Source organism: Littorina saxatilis, linkage group LG13 (assembly GCF_037325665.1).
Source record: "Littorina saxatilis isolate snail1 linkage group LG13, US_GU_Lsax_2.0, whole genome shotgun sequence".
NCBI classification, from domain to species: Eukaryota; Metazoa; Mollusca; class Gastropoda; order Littorinimorpha; family Littorinidae; genus Littorina; species Littorina saxatilis.
In genome coordinates, this window is record NC_090257.1 from 40,469,034 (window position 1) to 40,477,394 (window position 8,361).

Here is an 8,361-nt window from a genome sequence, read left to right on the forward strand (position 1 = left end):
GAACATGAGTCTTGATTATAGAAAAGCAAACAAACAGTACACACATGCAAACAATACAACAAAAAACTTTTGTTTTATTTAAACAAGTATACAAGCCAACAAGCCACAAAATAAAAGAAGAAAAAAATAAAGAAAATAAACCAACCAACAAAAGAAAATAAACCCCCAAAAATTAAACAAACCAAAACGTAATGAAGCAAAACAGAATGAGTAGATTAAACATGGATTCACAGGACTATAATTAAAAAAGCTAAGATTTTTCTCCATGAGCGAGAACTTCAAGATAAATCGAAATACAAACAATTGACCCCAGAGTACCAGAGATACAGAGTCCAAACTCTTCAAGATACAAACAAACAAACAACCAGAGCGAATCCTAAATAGCCTATTGATGCTTTGCATAAAGGCGGCTATGAAGATGCTTAAAAAATAATGGAAAATAATATACAAATATTGATCATCCACGTTGAAATGTATACACTAACACATTGGCGAATCGCGCAAACATCTCTTCACGTTGAGTCATCCACTCGTGTTCTTGCTTTTCTTTTTTTCTAATTCAGTGTGTTACACATTGTACGTGTGTCAAAAATAATTGCTGTCGCCGACTACTGCAACAAGAGAAACACACATTCAGTTGTTAAAACACCTGTTTATTGCCGTATTATTTTGAACCCAGTTAAAAACAGCTTTCTTGTATTTGCAGGGACTGGGTGGCCGAGTGGTAACGCACTTGTGCTCGGAAACGAGAGGTTGCGTGTTCAGGCCTGGGTCAGGCCGCAATTTTCTCCCCCCTTTCCTAACCTAGGTGGTGGGTTCAAGTGCTAGTCTTTCGGATGAGACGAAAAACCGAGGTCCCTTCGTGTACACTACATTGGGGTGTGCACGTTAAAGATCCCACGATTGACAAAAGGGTCTTTCCTGGCAAAATTGTATAGGCATAGATAAAAATGTCCATCAAATACCCGTGGGACTTGGAATAAAGTAAAAAAAATTCCATCTCACACGGCATTAAGTCTCAGGAAACATGTGAATACACGCATGCAGGGGAAAAAAAATATATATGGGTAGCGCCGTATGTATGGCAGCTCGCTTTCCCCGGGGAGAAAGCAGCCCGAATTTCCATGAGGGTAACCTCACTGGACTGTAAATCTTATCCAATCCAAAGAGTGCTTATTACATAGTTGTATAGGCTGTGTGATATATTATACAGCGAAGCATACCCAGGTGTACACGGCGTACACATGTACAAACGCACTGGCAAGGAGAGGAGTACAAAAGCGTAATGAACAGGTAGCTCTCTCTCTCATTTCTCTCTCTCTCTCTCTCTCTCTCTCTCTCTCTCTCTCTCTCTCTCTCTCTCTCTCCCTCTTATCTCTCTCTCTCTCTCTCTCTTATCTCTCTCTCGCTCTCGCTCTCTCTCTCTCTCGCTCTCTGTGCTGTGCATTGTATATTCTGAACATATTTTTGTTTATATCGTATATACATGCCACACTGTATTTCATTAATAAAATCTTGTTTAAACAAACATATTTTTGTTGTACTATTGCTACATGTTCGATTGCTACCAGCTTGTACTTATAATTACCTGCATAGTATGCATTTGATTTTATGAATAACCACATATGTATGCTCTTCATGCCTCATCTTCATCATCTCTCTCTCTCTATCTATCTATGTCTGTCTATCTCTCTCTCCCTCTCTCTCTCTCTTTTTCTCTTTCTCTCTCTCATCTCTCTTTCTCTCACTCTTTCTCTCTCTCTCTCTCTCTCTCACTCTCTCTCACTCTCTCTCTCTCACTCTCTCTCTCACTCTTTCTCTCTCTCTCTCTCTCACTCTCTCTCTCTTTCTCTCTCTCTCTTTCTCTCTCTCTCTCTCTCTCCCTCTCTCTATCCATCTATGTCCGTCTGTCTCACTTTCTCTCTCTCTCTCTCTCTCTCTCTCTCTCTCTCTCTCTCTCTCTCTCTCTCTCTCTCTCTCTCTCTCTCTCTCTCTCTCTCTCTCTCCTAATCCTTGAGTAAAGAAGTCCGCTCGTTCGTTCTCTGTCTCTCTCTCACACACATATATTCACACAAACACAGACACACACATACACACACACACACACACACACACACACACACACACACATACACACACACACATACATACATATACACACACACACACACACACACACACACACACACAGCTAGGGAGACGGGAGAGAGATCGACAGACAGACATACAGACAGACAGACAGACAGACAGACAGACAGACAGACAGACAGACAGACAGACAGAGACATCCATTAATTATTGTTTCTTGCTATCATCCTTCTGTTTTTGAGTTCCCTTTCTGTTGTTGTTGTTGTTGTTGTTTGTTGTTGTTGTTGTTGTTGTTGTTGTTGTTGTTGTTGTTGTTGTTGTAAAAACATCTGTTTGACAGAAGCACTCGGATGGATGACATAATTAAGTCTTCGCTAAATCGGTCCAACAAAACTGCAGTGACTTACTCTAAGAGAAGGCAATATTCTTTTTTTTATTTTTTTTTAGAATGTGTCCACCACGTAATAGTATTGCTCTCCAAACTTTAAAATGGATACCCTTAAGAACGCCCCCCCCCCCCCCCCCCTCACCCCTGACCTCTTCTTCGTAGTTAGGTAAGCCCGGGTTTTCCTTTCGTAAACAGGACTGAAGTGGGGGGGGGGGGGGAGGTTAACACCAAGCAAAACACAACAAGTCTGAAGAAAGGTAGAATATATAACCAAAATTCTTTTGTTGTTGAATGGAGGTACAACCTTTCTAGCATAGATTTAAATTTGTACAGATTTACCATCACACACAAAAGCCAGGCTGCTAGAACAGTGCGAGTTATTAAAGCTATTATTTAAGAATCGCATGTAATTTTTTTGTTTTTGTTTGTTTGCTTAACGCCCAGCCGACCACGAAGGGCCATATCAGGGCGGTGCTGCTTTGACATATAACGTGCGCCACACACAAGACACAAGTCGCAGCACAGGCTTCATGTCTCACCCAGTCACATTATTCTGACACCGGACCAACCAGTCCTAGCACTAACCCCATAATGCCAGACGCCAGGCGGAGCAGCCATTAGATTACCAATTTTAAAGTCTTAGGTATGACCCGGCCGGGGTTCGAACCCACGACCTCCCGATCACGGGGCGGACGCCTTACCACTAGGCCAACCGTGCCGGTATCGCATGTAATCACATTGTTACTTCCAGTGTGCTTTCTTCATTTGCGTTGTTGTTTTTAAACCAGTTATGTAACAATTTTCGACGGAAAGGGATATTTTCAGAATCATACCTCAAAATGGTTTCCCAAACATATTACAAATAGGAGCAAAAACTTTGACGATAGATTTGATAATTTTACCAAATTGGAAAAGTTCCAAACAATTTCACATTACAAACCAGTTGATAGCCATAAGTCGAAAGAATAATAGTTTTAAACCCAAACGGACGCTGTTTATTCTTTTTCTCTTCCAACTGCGCGAAGATGGAGTATATAAAACAATTTATAGCATTTCTGTTTTTCAGGAACTAACTAAACAAGGAAAAGCTGAATTCAAAATGAACGGTGTCAGCGGAACAACGGAAACGAAAAAATCAATAGTGTACACAAAAAAAGCAGAATTCAAAATGAACAGTGTAAACGAAGAAGCAAAATTGAGAAAAAGAAAACAGTGTAAACGAAGAAGCGAAATTCAAAAAACAACAGTCTAAACGAAGAAGCAAAATTGAGAAGAAAAAAACCCAGTGTAAACGAACAAGCGGAATTGAAAAAAGCAACAGTGTAAACGAAGAAGCAAAATTGAGAAAAAGAAAACAGTGTAAACGAAGAAGCGAAATTGAAAAAAACCCAGTGTAAACGAAGAAGCGGAATTGAAAAAACAACAGTGTAAACGAAGAAGCAAAATTGAGAAAAAGAAAACAGTGTAAACGAAGAAGCGAAATTGAAAAAAACCCAGTGTAAACGAAGAAGCGGAATTGAAAAAACAACAGTGTAAACGAAGAAGCGAAATTGAAAAAACAACAGTGTAAACGAAGAAGCGGAATTGCAAAACAACAGTGTAAACGAAGAAGTGGAATTCAAAAAACAACAGTGTAAACGAAGAAGCGGAATTCAAAAAACAACGGTGTAAACGAAGAAGCGGAATTCAAAAAACAACAGTGTAAACGAAGAAGCGGAATTCAAAAAACAACAGTGTAAACGAAGAAGCGGAATTCAAAAAACAACAGTGTAAACGAAGAAGCGAAATTGAAAAAACAACGGTGTAAACGAAGAAGCGGAATTCAAAAAACAACAGTCTAAACGAAGAAGCGGAATTCAAAAAACAACGGTGTAAACGAAGAAGCGGAATTAAAAAAAAATCAAAACTTGACTAAATATAAAAACAGTGCAAACGAAGAAGCGAAATTAAACAAGTCGCGTAAGGCGAAAATACAACATTTAGTCAAGTAGCTGTCGAACTCACAGAATGAAACTGAACGCAACGCAACGCAGCAAGACCGTATACTCGTAGCATCGTCACTCCACCGCCCGTGGCAAAGGCAGTGCCCGTGGAATTGACAAGAAGAGCGGGGTATTCGTTGCGCTGAGAAGGATAGCACGCTTTTCTGTACCTCTCTTCGTTTTAACTTTCTGAGCGTGTTTTTAATCCAAACATATCATATCTATATGTTTTTGGAATCAGGAACCGACAAGGAATAAGATGAAAGTGTTTTTAAATTGATTTCGAAAAAAAAAATTTGATAATAATTTTTATATATTTAATTTTCAGAGCTTGTTTTTAATCCGAATATAACATATTTATATGTTTTTTGAATCAGCAAATGATGGAGAATAAGATAAACGTAAATTGGGATCGTTTTATAAATTTTTATTTTTTTTTACAATTTTCAGATTTTTAATGACCAAAGTCATTAATTAATTTTTAAGCCACCAAGCTGAAATGCAATACCGAAGTCCGGGCTTCGTCGAAGATTACTTGACCAAAATTTCAACCAATTTGGTTGAAAAATGAGGGCGTGACAGTGCCGCCTCAACTTTCACGAAAAGCCGGATATGACGTCATCAAAGACATTTATCAAAAAAATGAAAAAAACTTTCGGGGATTTCATACCCAGGAACTCTCATGTCAAATTTCATAAAGATCGGTCCAGTAGTTTAGTCTGAATCGCTCTACACACACACAGACAGACAGACACACGCACATACACCACGACCCTCGTTTCGATTCCCCCTCGATGTTAAAACATTTAGTCAAAACTTGACTAAATGTAAAAACAGTGTAAACGAAGAAGCGGAATTGAAAAAACAACAGTGTAAACGAAGAAGCGAAATTAAAAAACAGTGTAAACGAAGAAGCGGAATTCAAAAAACAACAGTCTAAACGAAGAAGCGGAATTAAAAAAAAAACGGTGTAAACGAAGAAGCGGAATTCAAAAAACAACGGTGTAAACGAAGAAGCGAAATTGAAAAAACAACAGTGTAAACGAAGAAGCGGAATTCAAAATCAACGTGTACTCGAGAAAAGAAACGTAATTCAAAATAGACAGTGTACATAAACAAAATGTAATTCAAAACAAGCAGCGTACACGAAAAAGCGGATCGAAAAACAAATAGACTGCCAATTAACGTTCACAATTTCAGAAACACAGGTAGGCCTATGTAATTGGAACGTTTAATGTATGACAAAACAAAACAAAACGTTCACTGACCTTTGACCCAGCGGTCTTGTAAGTGAACAGAAACCAAACACTTATAATACACAAAATAAACAAGCGAGTTGCTGGACAGTTTGTCGGATAAGTTTATTTTCTGTATTAAAAATGCTCATGGAGTAACACAATTTACACCACACAGAGTACGACGGGTGACCTACCTTTTAATTTCCCTGTGGTTCGAACACAATGTGTCGCGCGATGGTGTTGTCTGGCTACATAATGAGTTGAATCCAAACCCATCATCACTGGCTGATACAGGCAGCTGAATGTGTCTACAGGGCTGTAAAGTAACAGCTGACACTGCTGCGACATAATTGCTCGTTTTGATGATCTTTTTAATGGGCTTGGGTGGAATCTGAGAGAGAGAGAGAGAGGGGAGGGGGGGTGTTGGTGAGCGTTTGTGTGTTTGATTATCTGAACAACCGGTGAAGGAAACAGATGCTGTGAGTGTAAATGGAAAGTTGAGAGAGAGAGAGAGAGAGAGAGAGAGAGAGAGAGAGAGAGAGAGAGAGAGAGAGAGAGAGAGAGAGAGAGAGAGAGAGAGGAGGGTGGTGGATTTGCGTTTATGTGTTTAATTATCAAAACAACCGGTGGAAAAATAGATGCTGTGAGTGTAAATGAGAGGAAAGTTAAGTGTGTGTGTGTGTATGTGTGTGTGTGTGTGTGTGTGTGTGTGTGTGTGTGTGTGTGTGTGCGTGCGTGTTAGTCTTTCTGGGTGTCTGTCTGTGTTTCAGACAAAGAATCCGAAACACACACACACACACATATACACACACACACACACACACACACCGGCACACACTCTCTCTCTCTCTCTCTCTCTCTTTCTCTCTCTCTCTCGCTCTCTCTCTCTGTTTGTTTGTCTCTCTCTCTCTCTCTCTCTCTCTCTCTCTCTCTCTCTCTCTCTCTCTCTCTCTCTCTCTCTCTCTCTCTCTCTCTCAGTACACTCCTCTTCCATCCCAGCCCACTACAAATCATCAAATGAACAATTATATCGCAGAAGTGCCAGCTGTTATGACAGAATTTCATATCCATGTGACTAATTTTGTGTCTACCCGCCAGGGTTAACTGCAATTTGTGGAACTCTTCCGCGCCTTCTAACTTGCAGACACATAAAAGAATGTACCGGAACAACTAGTCATAACAATAATGTACAAAATGCCGATGTCGCGTGACAGACACATAAAAGAATGAACCGGAACAACTAGTCATAACAATAATGTACAAAATGCTGATGTCGCGTGACAGACACATAAAAGAATGAACCGGAACAACTAGTCATAACAATAATGTACAAAATGCCGATGTCGCGTGACAGACACATAAAAGAATGAACCGGAACAACTAGTCATAACAATAATGTACAAAATGCTGATGTCGCGTGACAGACACATAAAAGAATGAACCGGAACAACTAGTCATAACAATAATGTACATAATGCTGATGTCGCGTGACAGACACATAAAAGAATGAACCGGAACAACTAGTCATAACAATAATGTACAAAATGCCGATGTCGCGTGACAGACACATAAAAGAATGAACCGGAACAACTAGTCATAACAATAATGTACAAAATGCCGATGTCGCGTGACAGACACATAAAAGAATGTACCGGAACAACTAGTCATAACAATAATGTACATAATGCTGATGTCGCGTGACAGACACATAAAAGAATGAACCGGAACAACTAGTCATAACAATAATGTACAAAATGCCGATGTCGCGTGACAGACACATAAAAGAATGAACCGGAACAACTAGTCATAACAATAATGTACATAATGCTGATGTCGCGTGACAGACACATAAAAGAATGAACCGGAACAACTAGTCATAACAATAATGTACAAAATGCCGATGTCGCGTGACAGACACATAAAAGAATGAACCGGAACAACTAGTCATAACAATAATGTACAAAATGCCGATGTCGCGTGACAGACACATAAAAGAATGTACCGGAACAACTAGTCATAACAATAATGTACAAAATGCTGATGTCGCGTGACAGACACATAAAAGAATGAACCGGAACAACTAGTCATAACAATAATGTACAAAATGCCGATGTCGCGTGACAGACACATAAAAGAATGAACCGGAACAACTAGTCATAACAATAATGTACAAAATGCTGATGTCGCGTGACAGACACATAAAAGAATGAACCGGAACAACTAGTCATAACAATAATGTACAAAATGCCGATGTCGCGTGACAGACACATAAAGAATGAACCGGAACAACTAGTCATAACAATAATGTACAAAATGCCGATGTCGCGTGACGTGACAGACACATAAAAGAATGTACCGGAACAACTAGTCATAACAATAATGTACAAAATGCCGATGTCGCGTGACAGACACATAAAAGAATGAACCGGAACAACTAGTCATAACAATAATGTACAAAATGCCGATGTCGCGTGACAGACACATAAAAGAATGAACCGGAACAACTAGTCATAACAATAATGTACAAAATGCCGATGTCGCGTGACAGACACATAAAAGAATGTACCGGAACAACTAGTCATAACAATAATGTACAAAATGCCGATGTCGCGTAACAGCCCTATACCAGCATACCTCCGTATCATGTGTCCGTTAGCATTGGGAA